The sequence below is a fragment of the Phoenix dactylifera genome, unplaced genomic scaffold (genome assembly GCF_009389715.1).
Source record: "Phoenix dactylifera cultivar Barhee BC4 unplaced genomic scaffold, palm_55x_up_171113_PBpolish2nd_filt_p 000515F, whole genome shotgun sequence".
Taxonomy (NCBI): Eukaryota; Viridiplantae; Streptophyta; class Magnoliopsida; order Arecales; family Arecaceae; genus Phoenix; species Phoenix dactylifera.
The window spans coordinates 1-17,313 of NW_024067928.1; the positions used below are offsets into that span (position 1 = coordinate 1).

Here is a 17,313-nt window from a genome sequence, read left to right on the forward strand (position 1 = left end):
GCCTATTTTGGAAATATTTTTCCTATTCAAATTAGGAAAGGAACTTGATCAGAATTATGTAAAGATGAACCTCACTACTACAAATAGAGACAATGTGTTTTAGTTTATAATTACAAAAGAAAAGATGATCTATATCCCACTTTTGCCATCTCTCTACTTCTTCCTAAATCTTTTTCGAGAGACTCAAGTTGAGCGAGTTGAGGAGGCAACCTTCCTTCTCTTCAATCAGATCAAGATATGACAATTATTCTAGGTTCATTTGGAGTATGATTTTTTTCTGTTTTCTAAATAGATTAATGAAAAAATTAGGACTAGTTTAATGATCCAATTACTAAATGAGTAAATCTTTTTATGGTTTTCACTAATAGCATTCATATTCAATTTCCTCCCTCGTCAGTCTCCCAATAGTAAAAAAAAGTCAACAACACCTAGAGAAAGTACTGCATTTTAGTAGGACCTATACGAACATGTGTTAGTCTTATATTGACTATGCACCGAGTAGATCTTGAATACTTATATAGACCATGAAACCCAAATAACACCTGCCAACTAGTTTTTTTGAGTGAAGTCCTGAACTATTACATATGAAATAGTTGTTAAACGACTTCGTCAAAAACCTTTTTGTTTCTTCTTGAAATGAGCGGTTTATTATGGAAGTGACAGCAACAATGATTAATGCGATGGTAGAGGTGGCAATTGTGATGCAGGTTAGGGAGATGATGATGAAGATGGTGATGTTGGTGGTGGTGGAGGTGGTACTAATTGTGGATTTGATGCTTGAAGAGATAGATGATTATATTGGTAGTTGAATTGATGTTGGAGGTGGCTAGATTAGGGTCTTGAATGGGGTTATGGCATAAAATGCCGAGGGATTTGTTAGAACTAGATTTGGATCTGATTAGATGGGAGAAAGGCTGACAAGAGAGCATACTGGAGGTTTATCCAGGCCAGCGATGAGCCATATGTGGAGCTTGGTCTAGGCAACTAATAGGGAATGGATGGAGCATGGGTAAGCTAGAGGTAGGGCACCAAGTGAAGCATCAAGGAGTCCTCCAGCATCACCGTAGCCAACTTAGTTTCCATCTTAAGCAGCGGAGAACTGTCATTAAGATGGACTTTAGCTAGATGCCATGGAGAGAGGGAGAGAGCTAGATCATTGGTAAAGAAGTGGTGAGAAAGGATGAAAAGTGGATGGTAGAGGAGCAGATGCATAATTCTTAATGAGATCTAAAAAGTTTTCCAATGCTTACCATGGCTTTTTTTCACTTTGGTATTGGGATATTACAACGATATTTTCCCCCTACAAGAATATCATTAAAACACGAGATTATACAATTTTGGAGTCCAAAATTTCTAGAGTAGTGTCCCCATACTCCAGTAATTAAGAGAATCAAAATGGAGCTTGAGTCTTTATGAAGTTTCTTGATTTTTTTGGACATAACACCGAAAGAACCATTCAATTTTTTTCCCATCTATTTGATGTACGGACTAAGTATAACATATAATTAATGTATATTGTTAGGATATATTATTTTTGGTATTATGTTAGCAACAAATTTGGTACAATGACACACAAAATAATAATAATATATATAGATACATATTCTTATTTTAATACTCAAATAGCAAAAATTTTCTTAGAAGTGTTAAAACCCCTAGCTTTTCCATTCTTAATATTATTTTTAAAATTATATTGATGTATTATTTATATGTTCTACTAACCCAAGAAGATCTACACTGCCACCTTTGCTATCGATCTTGGGGATGTTCAAAGTGGATCGCCTCCATGGACCTACAAAACAACAAAACAAAAGGTGAAAGAATCATTAGATTGACTAAGACCAAGCCCACCGATGCTTAGGTTTTATAGATGGAAAACAAAAACAGAGAAAATAGAGAGCTGAGAGACAGAGTCTCCATTGGACGAGAATTTTCATCGTTGTTCTGTTCAATATCTTTTTTGGAGAACTATTTAGACTTATATATATTTAGGGTCTGAATCTTTTAAGATCATATCCTAACAAACTTTGAGATCATAACTGCAACAAACTACTAACATAGCATAATAAACTCTATGTGCTACAAACAACCTGGCATGTTGGTAAGACAAGACACACTCTTGGAAAGATAGAGCCGAGCTGTTCCTTCCACACAGATTGCTATAAAGGATTAATTAGCAGTTTTATTGGATGTTTGAGATAATTAGTTTATGCTTAAAATTGTGGAGATGCTATTGTAATCATAGCTTTTATTATATATATATTATATATATATTATATATATATATATATATATATATATATATATATATATATATATATATATATATATATATATATATATATATATATATATATATATTTGTAGTTGAGCTTTGCTTTCTCTTTCCGACAAAAAAAATTTTGTTACTGATGCATAGTTTACTATCAGCATATTGACTTCTAAGATATTAATGATGGTCATAAAGATGTATAATAAACAAAATTCATCATGCTATAATAATATCATAATTATGTTAATTGGCTTAAAAACAAAAAAAATATATTTCTAGATTGCTATTTGATCTGTGTATCATACTAAGCAGCTCAATGTGGATCAGTTGTCGAGGTTGCAAAATCGAGCATGGAGAAAAAGTTGTCTCTAGAGTTAAATGCTTCTACTCTATGCGGCCTGCTACCCCCACGCTTGGAGATGGGGCCGAGATGCCTCGGAGGAACCTCGAAACGCACGGGGATAACAACATGGGCCATGCGCTAGACAAATCCTTATGTACCATGTCACTCCAATTTTAATTTCCATAGCAGTAGCCCCTCCACTTTCGAGCTTGAGATGCTCCTTGCTATTTGGTAAAGAAAGTAATCACTATTAGAATTGTTCCAATTTAAAGAGAACAATAATTCCTAAGTGGTGCTCATCACACAGTGAGTCCTAACACTCTATAAAGGGGTAGGCATCCTTGCTGATTTATGATGCCAAAAGAGGTTCTAAAGCATTCGTACTGCCTCCTTGAAGGAGATGCCCATAGAGCCGGTCTCTTTTCTTCACTTTAGGTGCTAGCTTTGATGGTGTCTCTATAGCTCTTGCCTTCCTTTTTGAATAGATAGCTCCCTTTTTGACCCCATTTTTCAATTTTGCTGTATAGGATGGATTCTCCTAGGAAGCGGTGCCTTTAAAACCAAGTAAAGATGCTTCAGCTGGCTTTAAGGGAAGCCCAAGAAGAAAGCTGCCAAGGTTGAAACCAAGGTTGGGTCCCTCAAAAATGGGCTCGCCAATTTGGACCGGACCCAAGTAGCAATACTCCGGGAAGTCACCAATGAGAAGGAGCTAAAGGTCGCCCAAAGTTAGGTCACCCAGGTTGAGAAGAAGGCTATTAAGCGATTCAAGGCATCAAGGACTACCATGCACGGCTTGCTCTATTGGGGTAGAGGCCTTGTAGAAGGCTTCGATGAGTGTCAGTGTTAAGTGTCGAGGCTCTTTCCTTGGGCAGACTTAAGCAGCCTTGACCCATCCCCAAATAGGGACGACGAGCCCCAAGTGTTGGACAATGATAGGAAGGAAAAGAAATCATGAAGGAACGATAGGGAGGATGAAAGATGTCAAGCTCCAAGCAATAGGCTTCTACAGATCTCCTTTTGCTTCTTCACACCACCATAGAGGCATAGGACAAGACGAAAGGTGGTCTCCTAAGCTGGGTGACCTCACTTAGAGTCATCAACAAGGTCTTGGCCGACTTGAGCACTTTTCACTTCTTGTTGTTTGATTTGGACTTTTGGACATGTTGTAATCACACGATATACTAAATGAAATGAAAAGGTTTTCATATGTAGGTACCTCTCTCCTCTTTTTATTCTTGTTGTTGCCCATTGCCCAAAATGTTAGCTTGGAGTTGTCTTTAGAATACCGAGATAGATCGGGTTAGATCAAATATGGCAAGTTTCTGAAATTGCACTAACTAGACCAAAAGGTCTAGACAAATCATGAATAGATGAACCCAAGCATTCAAGAAAAGATGAGTGCTGCGAGATGAAGTTGTCATATCATATCCTCCTTGATGAGCTAAGATGAAGAGAAGATTGCGGCGAAGAGCTAATAATAACATAAAACTTCCTAATAGATAGCATAAGAATTTTATAGAGCGACTGAAGCCAACAAAGAGTTCATAATATTTGCAGCTTGCTTTGTCGGAGGAAGAGCATTGCTTCGAAGAGATAAAATAGCTCCTTCCAAGGTTGAGTATAAGGGCCAATGAGCCTGCTTCGATCTCAAAGGCCAATGGGCCATGAGAATAGACGAGAAAAGTATAAAGGCCAGCAGGCCCGCTCAAACCTTAGAGGCCAGCAGGCCTGCTCAAACCTTAGAGAATACACTAGGACACATATAAGGACCAGTTGATTGTTGGTTACTAAACTTGTTTTTTAATATTAGTAACTTATGGTTTTATTTTCTATAATTGCATATTAGTATGGTGAGGAGTTACATGTCTTTTGGATTTTTAGTCATGTGGGGAGTTACATGGAGTTATAAGAAATTTATTTAGAGGGAGTTATTTGAAATTTATTTGGAGTTATGTATGGTGTAATGAGCAATTCAATTAGAAAAGTTAAAAAACCATCTAATAGTGCCTATAAATATCCATGTACTCTAGTTATTTTTGAAGTTAGTGGAATACAAGTTATTCCATGTGTGCCCAAAAACCTCTCCACTTTTCTTTCACAGAGTAATTTGTGAGTATGAACCCTCTTGATTTCCAACAGAATGGTATCATAGCCAAGATTTTTCTTGTGAGAAAGAGCGATGGCAAATGAAATGCTTCCGATTCAAATGCCGCGGTTCACCAAGGATAACTATGAAAATTAGTGTATCCGTATGAAGGCAATCTTTGGATCTCAAGATTTGTGAAAGATCGTTAACAAAGGCTACACGAAATTGGAGAACGAAGATTCCTTGACTCCAACTCAAAAGGAGTCCTTACAAGCCACAAGAAAGAAAAATCGGAAGGCCATCATAATCATCCATCAATGTTTGGACGATGGCATGCTATAACGAGTTGCTAATGCAATATCTTCGAAGCAAACATGGGAGATTCTCCAAAACTCCTATCAAGGAGTTGACAAAGTCAAGAAGATTTGTCTTTAATCTTTGCGTGGTGAATTTGAAGCCTTACATATGAAAGAATCCGAATAAATCTCGGATTACTCTTCAAAGATGTTGACTGTCGTAAATCAACTAAGGAGGTACGGCGAAAATATGAGTGATACGAGGGTTATTGAAAAAATCTTTCGTTCATTGGATCCCAAGTTCAATTTTATTGTTGTAGCCCATGAAGAGTCCAGAAATCTAGACTCCATGACAATCGATCAACTCATGGGTCATTACAAGCTCGTGAAGAGAATGTTGTCAAGAAGCAAGAGACTTTAGAGCAAATGTTACAAACAAAAGTCTCTTTGAAAAAGAAAAAAGATCGTAGTGGGAAAGACGAAAGAGGTTGTGGACGTAGACATGGACGTAGTAGAGAAAGAGACGGTCGTGGATCATCCAACAAAGAAGAAAAAAGCAAGAATGGTATCAATTAAGAGGACATGGAAGAGGAAACAATTCGAGATCAAACGGAGGGAGGTATGATAAATCTCGAATTCGTTGCTATAATTGTCAAAAATATGGTCATTTTGCTTCGGAGTGTAGAAGCCCTCAAAATGCCGAAGAAGCTAACTACGTTGAAAATGAAGAGACGGAGCAAACTTTATTGCTGGCATGCAAAGGAGAAGAAAATGGAGACCATGATTTATGGTTACTTTTTTTTTTTGGTGAACCGGCTTCTCACTACACACGACGATGATTTACGGTATCTTGACAATGTGGCTAGCAACCATATGTGCAGTGACAAAAGCAAATTTGTGGAGTTGGATGAAACTGCAAGCGGTAATGTGGTTTTTGGAGATTCTTCCAAAATTTCGATCAAGGAAAAAGGTACAATTTTGATTCGCTTGAAAAATAATGGTCATCAATTTATGGCTAATATTTTCTCTATCCTAAGCATGAAAAATAATATTTTGAGCTTAGGACAACTCTTAGAGAAAGGCTATGATATTCAAATAAAAGATCTTAATCTTTCGATAAAAGATCAAAAGAAAAGTTTGGTGGCCAAAGTTAAAATGACAAGAAACTGCATGTTTTTGCTCAACCTTCAAACCGATGTTGCTAAATGCTTGAAGGCTTGTGTTGAAGATCCAAATTGGCTTTGACACTCGAAGCTTGGGCATTTGAATTTTGATGGGCTAGAATTATTGGCCAAGAAGGATATGGGGAATGGGTTGCCCTTTACTGACCACCCAAATCAACTTTGTGAAGGATGTCTCTTTAGCAAGCAATCAAAAAAAGCTTTCCAAAATAAGCTAGCACAAGAGCAACGGAACCACTACAACTTGTTCATTCGAATGTTTCTGGTCCATTCAATCCACCATCTTTTGGTAAGAACAAGTACTTTCTCTTATTTGTTGGTGATTTTAGCCGAAAAATTTGGGTTTATTTTTTTAAAGAAAAATCGAAGGTGTTTGAAGCATTTAAAAGATTCAAGACACTTGTTGAGAAACAAAGTAGTTTTGATAGAAATGTTATATGATCCGATAAAGGAGGTGAGTTCACATCAAATACTTTCAAAAGCCTTTGTGAGAAAAAATAGAATTCACCATCCTTTAACGATTCCAAGATCCCCGCAACAAAATGGGGTTGCGGAGAGAAAAATAGAACCATTCTTAATATGGTTCGGAGTATGTTAAAAAGCAAGAATATGCCCAAAGATTTTTAGGCCGAAGCCGTTAATTGTGCGATATACTTATCCAACTGGTGTCCTATCAAGAGTCTGCCAAATCAAACACCACAAGAAGCATGGAGTAGAAGAAGACCAAGTGTCTCTCATTTGCATGTTTTTGGAAGCATAGCCTATGCGCATGGTGCCGGATGAAAAGCGCTCTAAGCTAGATGACAAGAGTGAAAAATTAGTCTTCATAGGTTATGATGCAAAGTCCAAGGGCTACAAGTTGTACAATCCAAGAAGTCACAAGACCATCACTAGTAGAGATGTTGAATTTGATGAAGCAAGTTCATGGGATTGAAATTCTCCAAAAGAAGAGTATGACTTTTCTCCTTTCTTTAAAGAGGAGCAAGAAAGTCAAGTCTTGGAGCCCCCTTCTCCACCTTCAACACCTCCATCATCCACTCAAGTGCAATCATCTCCATTATCAAGTGAGGCAAGTTCAAGTGAAGGACCAAGAGGCACAAGGAGTCTTCAAGACATATATGATGCCACAGATGAGGTAACGGAAAGAATAAGTAATTTAACACTTTTTTGTCTTTTTGCCGGTAGTGAACCTCTAAGCTTTGAAGAAGCAACTCAAGACAAGAAGTGGAGAGATTCTATGAATGAAGAAATCAAAGCCATAGAGAAGAATGAAACTTAGGAGCTCACCACTCTTCTGGAAGGGCAAAAGGCAATCGGAGTCAAATGGGTGTACAAGGCAAAGAAGAATTCAAGAGGAGAAGTCAAGAGGCACAAGGCAAGACTTCTTATCAAGGGATACAACCAAAGGCTCGGGATTGACTATGATGAGGTATTTGCACCGGTTGCTCGTTTAGAAACTATTAGATTAATTATTTCTTTGGCGGCACGAAATAATTGGAGAATCCATCAAATGGATGTAAAGTCCACTTTCTTGAATGGTTTTCTTGAAGAAGAGGTTTATGTGAAACAACCTTTGAGATATATCGTGAAAGGGCAAGAAGATAAAGTTTTGAAATTAAAGAAAGTCTTGTATGGCTTGAAGCAAGCACCAAGAGCCTAGATTACCAAAATTGACAAATATTTCCAAGACAACAAATTCACCAAATGTCCTTATAAGCATGCCCTTTACACAAAGGTCAATGATAATGGAGATATATTCATGATTTGCTTGTATGTTGATGACTTGATATTTACCGGCAACAACTCTAATATGTTTGAAGAATTCAAGTAAGCTATATCTCAAGAGTTTGAGATGACGGATATTGGCCTTATGGCTTACTACCTTGGCATTGAAGTGAAGCAAATCAAAAATGAAATTTTCATCTCTTAAGAAATTATGCTAAAGAAGTTCTCAAAAGGTTCACGATGGATGATAGCAACCCGGTGAGCACTCCTGTAGAATTTGAAGTCAAATTATCAAGATATGAAGATGGAGAAAAGGTAGATCCTACATTCTTCAAAAGTCTTGTTGGAAGTTTAAGATATTTAACTTGTACAAGGCTGGATGTTCTTTTTGGGGTTTGACTTGTTAGTCGGTATATGGAAGCACCTACTTCATCCCATTTGAAGGTGGCCAAGAGAATTCTCCGCTACATCAAAGGTACCCTTTATTCATTTGTTGATAACTTCACACTTGTTGGATATAGTGATAGTGATTGGGCCCAAGATGCGGATGAAAGAAAAAGTACGACGGAATATGTTTTCTTTATGGAAAGTGCGGCTTTTACATGGTCTTCAAAAAAACAACCTATGGATACACTTTCTACTTGTGAAGCGGAGTATGTTGCCATCTCAAGTTGTGTTTGTCAAGCCATTTGGCTAAGCTATTGTTGAAGGAGCTTCATATGTTACAAGCATATCCAACGGAGATTTTTGTGCACAACAAATCGACAATAGCATTGGCCAAGAATCTGATGTTTTACGAGCGAAGCAAGCATATCGATATAAAGTATCATCTCATTAGAAAATGTATGGTTAAAAAGAAAGTAAAGCTCAAGTACATGAAGTCTGAAGATCAAATTGCCAATATTTTCACTAAGCCCCTCAAGAGTGAAACTTTTTACAAGTTAAAGAGTTTGCTTTGAGTTGCAAAACCAAGTTTAAGGAGGGGTATTAGTTACTAAACTTGTTTTTTAATATTAGTAACTTATGGTTTTATTTTTTATAATTGCATATTATTATGGTGAGGACTTACATATCTTTTGAGTTTTTAGTCATGTGAGAGTTACATGGAGTTATAAGAGATTTATTTAGAGGAAGTTATTTAAAATTTATTTGGAGTTATGTATGGTGTAATAACCAATTCAATTAGGGAGGTTAAAAGACCATCTAATGGTGCCTATAAATATCCATGGACTCTAGTTGTTTTTGAAGTTAATGGAATATAAGTTATTCATGTGTGCCTAAAAACCTCTCCACTTTTCTTCCATAGAGTAATTTGTGAGTGTAAACCCTCTTGATTTCCAACACTGATCTGCTAGCACCTCGAGGGCCAACGGACCTTAAGAACACACGAGGTCGAGTATAAGGGCCAGCGGACTGCTTGCACTTTAAGGGCCAAAGAAACTTGAGAATACACAAGGACAAGTATAAGAGCCAATAAGCCTGCTCGAGCCTCAGGAGCCGGCAAGTCTTGAGAGTTCACAAGGGCAAGTATAAGGGTCAACAGACTTGCTTGCATTATGGAGGCCAACAGGCCTTGAGTTAAAATACACTTTGGGTGATCAATTCGAGTGTGCCTCCTAGGTTATGCTACGATTTTCAGATACAAACTTTTTCAAGATTGACAGTTCCTTTAGATTAGTGCAACCTATAGCATCTTTGCCCTTGGGGGGAGGAATTTTGAAACATAATCTGTTCATGGTTATTTTTCAAAAAGTATAGAGATTTAAAAATTTAAATATTATTGATGCCACATCTTGCCATCACCAAAGCTCAAATTTTTCAAGCTTGCACGTTAGGCATGGATGCTTTCTTCCTATGCTTCAAGCTCAATCATCAATTTTTCAAGGTCGGGAGGCCTAAGATCCCAGTTGTGGACCTTTAGAAGATAGTGATTATTACCCTAGCGAGGGGCTAATTAACATCCTATCTCTTAGGGGTTCACCCATCTGGATTAGGATTCTTGTGGTCATTAGTGTAACGATCAAGGTATTCTTACTGAACAAGTGCTTCAATTTCATCTTTCAGCTGAAGGCACTCATCTGTATCGTATCTATGATCCTTATGGAACTGGCAGTCTTGCTTATGTCTCTTTTCTTCATGGAGGTTCGCAACTTCCAAGGCTAGGGTAGGCTTTGCTCAGCACCATTACCTCTTGGTGTTGGAGGTCAAGTAACCAGTAGTCTCCTACAATTCACTTCTTTGGTTGAGGACGATGGCAATGGTCCTCAAGTGGCGTCTGAGCCTATAAGACTCTAAGGAGCTAGGACTGGCTCCGCTCTGCTCTAGCTTGCTTTGTCATCAATGTCGTAGGCTCTGGTATTGCATGCAGATACTTATATCAACCCGTAGGATACAGAGCAAAAGGATATGGTATACTAAGAAGGGATGCAACTAGTCGAGTAGTACGACAGCTAGAGAGAAGCAACTGCTCTAAAGTTGGAAGGCAGAAAGTAGAGGACTTTTATCCAAAAAAAAGTACCTTAAACCAGTTGGAATAAACTATCAACACTAGCAAAGCAAGAAGAGAAGCAGTCGTATGCTCCATTAGAAAATGGCTACTACTTTTCTTTAATGAGAGGCAAAGTTAGAGATTAAAGCAGGGTATTCTATATCACTAGGTTAAAGCAATTTTTTCAACTCTAGCATTACTAGGCGAAGTATGGGACAAAGGCTATTCAAAAAATTGTACACAAGCTTTTTTTGGGATATTTACTAGGGCTCTGTCAAGCTGAGGATACAGCTCTTAGAGATTTAAGACTTTAAGCAGCTAGCTAGTTAGGAAAGCAACATTAATACACCATTAGATGAAGAAGGTTCATCTTGAATTCAGCTAACAAAAAGAGAAACTCACTTCACTAAAGTCAAGGTTTCAATCAACTCATCAGCCAGAGGTATACTGAAGCTAGTAGTCTATCTAGTAAGAGAATCAATAAAATTACGTACTTGCTAGCCAGAAAGTCAATAGGGAAAGCCACAAACATACGCCTTTGGATAACTAATGCTTGCTCCTCTTGTTTACAGCTTAAGACTATTAAACATATTCAAAAGAAAGAGAAGCAACTGCTCTAAAACAGGAAGGCTAAAGTTGCTAGTCTGAAGGCGACAGTTGCTGCCCATTGCCTTGCGACTAAAGATTCTCCTATGGACAGCTTGGGCCTGCCCCTACGATGGGGACACACGTGGATATCTCGCTTTCCCGGGGTTGTGGTATTCGGCATAGGGAATTGATTTGACAGTTCCATTAGTGTGTTGTTTCCTCTTCCTAGGCCTACCTACTGCCCCGCCCTAGTTGCTCCCCAATTCTATCAAGATACTGGCTTGTACGAGTCTACGGGAACTTGTGCTATTACTCGACAAACCTATTCAATAGTTGCCTCTGCTTCTTTCGCCGCATCGCTAGCCAGGATAGGATCCCGATGTAAAGCTACAGAATACTCAATTCCATAAATCCAGCTCTTTCTTCTCCTGAACTAGATTGAAGTCTCATATCCACTAATACGAGCAGCACGAGCAGTGGTGCAATGAATAGTAGTTGGAAGCAGACAGCTCAATAAGCGAATTTATCCCAGATTTCATAAGTGCATCACTTGATGAAAGTCGGATGAAACAAGAGAGTGAGGTCCCGGACAGAAATAAGTAGTTGTATAAATAATGAAAGAGTCCTCACAATTAGAACTAAAGAAAAAGAGAGCCAGTAAAGAGCTCCGTAATAAGAAAAAGGAAGCACTTTTGTTTGGTTTTTAATTGGTCCCATAGAACTTCAGCTACAGTAATCACAACCTACAAGAAGAAAATGGTCGCAAGAGTATTATAATTTCTATCTATTTCAATTCATTATTATCAACAAATTATAAAGTAAAATCTCTGGGCAATGACACTGCATAGAGTACCTTAATTTTAAGGTACTGAGCTGAACTAGAACTATTGGGTTTAGCATGCAGGTCAAGAGTAGGCAGCCAATAGCGCTCTCACAGCTTATTTTCAAGGAAAGAACCTTTGCATACAACAATGAAATATAACAGATCTCATTTGACTCATCCAACCCCTCCCCATACACCACCACATTCCCCGGGAGCTTCCAATGTAATAAAATTCACTTGTATTCTGTCAAGATATGATTCATGGAAAAATGAAGTATATTTCTGCTCTTAAAGAATGAGAATATTCATAATATTGCAGCAAAGATGCATCACAGGTAAGCCATGATAACTAAGGCAAAAGTGAGACTGAATCCATACTTATCAACTTTTCTATAATGCTTAATGCTTTTGAATTTCCATTGTAATCCAAGTGAAATAAGCACTTCCACAGACTAAAGTCCAAATTGCTGAAGCAAGACATAAACGCACAATGGATAAGTAACCAATAAATATAAAATTTAAGTCTATAAATCGGCTGAACATGAAAGTGCGTAAAATGCTCAGACTTACCTAAGTAAAGAAAAATGGTTATGATGCCTAACTAAACATTTCTATTCAAGACTACCAATAACAATTGCTCTGTACCATTCTGTCAAATCCAATTATACAGTTCACTGTTTTTTTTAAGATGAATTATATAGTTCATTATGTGAAACAACTGCATCATAGAAACATATCCATGGATGCTTATCAAATGGACATATCAATAAGGGAACATTTGCGGAACAATGCACAGTGAGAATACAGAGAAAATTATGAAGGAGGAACTTGTATATGAGGGAGAACCATCTTTATTTACTATATTGAAAATCTGAATGGAACCTTTGACAACTCATATATGAAAACCCATGCTTATTAGACACTTGAATGAGTAACTAGCTTTAGGGTTATGCCTTCCAAACAAAATATCCAAACATATGACATTGTTTGCATCAGAGAAGTTCCAATATGTTTACTGATGGAGGTGGTTGCAGAACATAAGACAATTCAAACCAAATCAGCTGCAGGAATAAAAGTAATTATCATCCTAAGTCATATAAAGTTGTCTTCTTAAGTTAGGTCCTGCACCAATACTACTTCATAGATTGACATATATGAATTATTTTAGGAAAAAGAGTAAATATTTCACAATTATAACCATGAATCCTTGGAGAAATCTAAGGGTTTCAGCGGAGGGATTGAGTTTGAGGTTTATGAGAAGATAAATTATGTCTTCCACCTAATTCACCAGAGGAAAAAAAAAACATAAAAATTATAAGATATTGGATCGCAAAAATCCATGAATTATTAGCATATGCACCGGTAGAGGACAATACTTGTTTTATGTTGACCGATGGAAGATAGCCATTGATTACAACTGCTCCAAACTCTGTTAATGCCGATGAAGCAAAATCTTCTTAGAAAACAAAACCATACATTAAGAGGCCAAAGCCGCACCTGTGATAAGGGGGAAAAAAGTACTTTCACATGATATTTTCCTAATGGACAAGGGAAATTATAATGTGGAACCAAAGCCATATGTTAAGAGGCCAACACCACCCAAAAATCGACAACTCAACTGACGCAAGAAAGTACAAGTAACATAGATGCATGGTGCTCCTTATTAAAAGTCTTGCAAATGTCTAACAATGCATCATAGAAGGTTGCAAGCTAATTTATACCTAGAATGTTGCTTAGACCACAATATTTATCAAGCCAACATTTGCTTCATGGGCATAATAGCATTCAGGACTACACCCCCCCCCCCCCCTCCTCAAAAAAAAGAAAAAACACCCTAACCTCTTTGTCTCCCACTTCATCTAAAATAATTGATAATTCTTCCCACTTTAAATAAAATCCCAAGCACACTCATAAGAAATGTGATAAGATAGGGAAGCCTATCAGACTAGTTACTTCACCTTGAAGGTCAAACAATTACGTAATCCCCACGCTGAACGGAGATGGAAGCAAACAATTAGTTTACACAGCAAGAGAGAATCGAAATGTCGGAAGGGGAATTATACCTTATGAATGCAGAAACTGTTAGCCTAGATGCACAAATATAATTGATAAATCAATAATTCAACGTTTCTAATATTCATAAACAGTAAATAAGAAGAATAAACTAGCAAATTATTTACTTAACAATAGAGTAATAAAATGAAGAAATGAAAGAAGATGGCCTATGAATCAAAGCATGCTGACATGCTATCCTAGAAAAGTTTATGCCCCCCACGCACGGTCCGCTGGCACAGATCTCCTAGAGATACGACGATCCAGTACAGAACCACGTCTTCACCGTCAATGCGCCTCCAGGAAAGAAAGAAGAGCACGTTCACACTTGCAGATAGCTCAAAAGAAACTCAGAAAAATAATTGAAATTATAAGAAGTGAATAAGAACAAGAGGGAGAAGAGAAAATTTTCGTTCCTTTGAAATGATCTCTAGAGCCCTTTATATAGGCTCGTGGGCTACCCAAAAAAGATAACAGGCCCGTCAAAAGAAACAGACGTGAGCCAAAATAAGCAAAATCTGGCCAAAAGAAGAAAGGAGCCCGTTGACATGGTCCAATCGTGCGATCACATGCGAACGGGACAAGTGGCAAGCATCCAAGCACAAGCAAGGGGTCAAAGAAGGAAGGAATTTGTGCTCACGTTAGAGCTATATGAAATTGCCATTTTCACCAAAAAAAAACAGAAGGAATGCTTGCAGAATCCATGGAGGAGTCTGCGAACTCTTCCATAGAGGCCAGGCAAGCAGAAGCATGAGCGGCCAAAATGCAACAGGCCGCCGGATCAAAGGAGCACAAGAAGACATGTCATCAATCCACGGAAGCCAGCAAATTCAGCATATGGCTACAAGGGATCTGACTTAGTTTAGATCCCCTTGTGGCTGATTAGAAAGATTATTTGAATTTCAAATTGTTGTCGCCAATAAGCTTATTCAGCACATGAGCATTAGACCTATATAAAGGGCGGGAAGGAAAGAAATCGGAAAAAGAAAAGCGGAGATTAAATGCGGCGTGGTTTTCCAAAAAAGTTTAAAATATTTAATTTAATTCAACAAAAATGACTACTAGATTTTTGGTCATGATAATTGAAAAACATATAAAAACTCCTATGTAGGCTCAAATGTATTATGGCATAAAGGATTACTCTGGATATTCCTTTGAACAACTATTGTTTAGCAATATCGCCCACGCTTTGCACCTATAGAATACATATTATATTACATGCAGGCAACCTTCAATAACTAATTATTGGTAACGAAAGAACGAGCAATGGTGAGTAAACAGGTTACCGATGCTAGTGAAACAAACCATTTTAAATATCATTTACTTTACAAACAGAAGAGCACATACCTCAGCTCAAATAGCCACTTAGAATACAAGTCTTTTGTAGCTTTTTAACAAAGATGCTATCTCTTTCTCATGTTTCGGTACAATTTCAGGCACTGCTGCTCTCAAAACCTGGCATAAAACATCGATACAATTATAGCATAAAAGAAACAAGAGGTCACAATGATCACCTCCAAAACAAGGAAAAGGGCAAGTATTTATATAATAGCCAAGAATTTTAAACCAAAACTTCAAACACTAAGGTGGCTATGGCACCATTGCAAAAATTGTGGCATATTAATTTCAGCAGCTCAGAAAAGGACAAGTTTGATTCACCTAAAAAAAAAAAAAGAGTTGCAAATCATCCACCAGACCAGCATGTCGAGATAATATAGCAGCAATGAAATTCAACACCTCTAGAAAAACAGTTTTACATGTCAGACCACACGGAATTGAAATCCATATATGTTGGACAATAACTGCAGTAAGTTAGAGCATCCTTTCCGAAGCAAATTTTCTTTGAAAAATGAACAAAGATGTATTGGCTAAGGGAAAGCAATTGGGGACTACCTAATGTAGGACAATATGTTGCTGAACTCCTCTACAAATAGGCCACCATAAGCTTTGGAGCTAGGAAATTCCAAATGCTTCAATTCCTCCTCCTCCCCCGCCTCATTTTTTTTTCGATACAACCAAATGCTACAATTCCACCAACCCTATATCCCCACCCTAAACTAATAGAAAAGGCATCTATGAGACATCAATGAATTCAACTTTTAAACCGTGATTCAGCTCAAAATATGAAGTTTTATCTAATAGGTGTAACCCATATGTGACGAGTGCAACTGATGCTAAAATCATAACATTAGCAGAAGATATTCATTTCCATCCAAAAGATCGCATCATTCATGAAATTGATGAAAACATGATTTAGTTCAGCAAAAAAATGGCGCTGTTCCTAATCCTTTTTTTTCTTTTTTTTGGTGAAGTTGTATACTGTCCCTAATACACCAATGAAATGTATTCCACTATGATTCCAGAAAGGTTTGAACAAATAACTCCATCAATCTTATCATATTTACCCATCACGAGATCAACATCAACACCGCTCCAGTTCAAATTGAGGTCTTTTTCAAATTAAAAATCAAGAAACTATGGCACTCCGATCCAAACCCTATGGATTGAACCCTCTCTTGAAACTATGGCACTCCGCTCATACACATTGAATACATCCAGGTTACATCCCCCCAACCTCCAGGCGGCAATAATGCCGCCTGACAAACTCTGGGATTCCACTGCATGACAACCCCAGGATCTCGGTAAGGCCCTCTTGGAGTAGGAGAATGTTTCAAGAGAGGGGAGAAGGGGAGAGAGAGAGAAAGAGAGAGGGAGGAGGAGGAGGAAGAGGACAGAGGGAGGGGGGATTTACCTGTCGGAGAGGTTGGCGGCCGCCGGTGATCGTCGCCGGAGGTCGAGGAGAAGCGAGGGTTGAGGCACGGAACGGAGGAGAGGCGAGGGCGAGTCGAGTTGGGGTTTCTCCAAACAAGTTGGGGATCAGCGGAAAACCCCAAGTGCAGCCTTTTTGTCCATCCTCCTGTGGGAAGAGGGGAGAATAGATGGACTCGCCGCGGAGAGACCTGACAGCAAATACTGTGCTGTCATCAATGAATTCAACTTTTAAGCCGTGATTCAGCTCAAAACAGGAAGTTTTATCTAATAGAGTAACAACTGATGCTAAAATCATAACATTAGCAGAAGATATTCATTTCCATCCAAAAGATCACATCATTCATGAAACTGATGAAAACATGATTTAGTTCAGCAAAAAAATGGCACTGTTCCTAATCTTTTTTTTTCTTTTTTTATACTGTCCCTAATATTAAAACACCAATGAAATGTTTACCCATGAGAGAGGGGATTTACCTGGGCATTTTAGGACCAAGGACTGCATCCAATAACTTTTGACCAGTTCTTTTTGGATTGCTACAGGTAACTTGGGCTGCCATCCCCGTTAACTTAAGAATATTGTAGCATAGGTTTATAGGAGCTAACAAGGAGCCAGTCATGGACACTGGTCTTTAATTAAATAGGTGACGTGTGCTAGCATGCACCAATTCCTCCTTTGTTTTCTGCTAA

General features: G+C 37.9%; 1 long non-coding RNA gene across 4 annotated transcripts; it reads right to left on the bottom strand.

Moving 5' to 3' along the window:
- Nucleotides 1–8,710: 8,710 nt before the first annotated feature.
- LOC120106277 lies at nucleotides 8,711–16,953 on the bottom strand. Of its 4 annotated transcripts, none has more exons than XR_005508464.1 (4): nucleotides 16,607–16,953; nucleotides 15,202–15,309; nucleotides 11,833–13,299; nucleotides 8,711–11,722 (listed from the first exon to the last, which is right to left on the bottom strand). It is a non-coding gene; the product is annotated as an uncharacterized LOC120106277 (long non-coding RNA). The 4 variants fall into 4 exon arrangements; XR_005508466.1 differs by lacking the exon at nucleotides 8,711–11,722 and having other exon boundaries at nucleotides 11,761–13,081; nucleotides 13,179–13,299; nucleotides 16,607–16,927; XR_005508465.1 differs by lacking the exon at nucleotides 8,711–11,722 and having other exon boundaries at nucleotides 11,761–12,269; nucleotides 13,179–13,299; nucleotides 16,607–16,886.
- Between the last annotated feature and the right edge of the window lie 360 nt (nucleotides 16,954–17,313).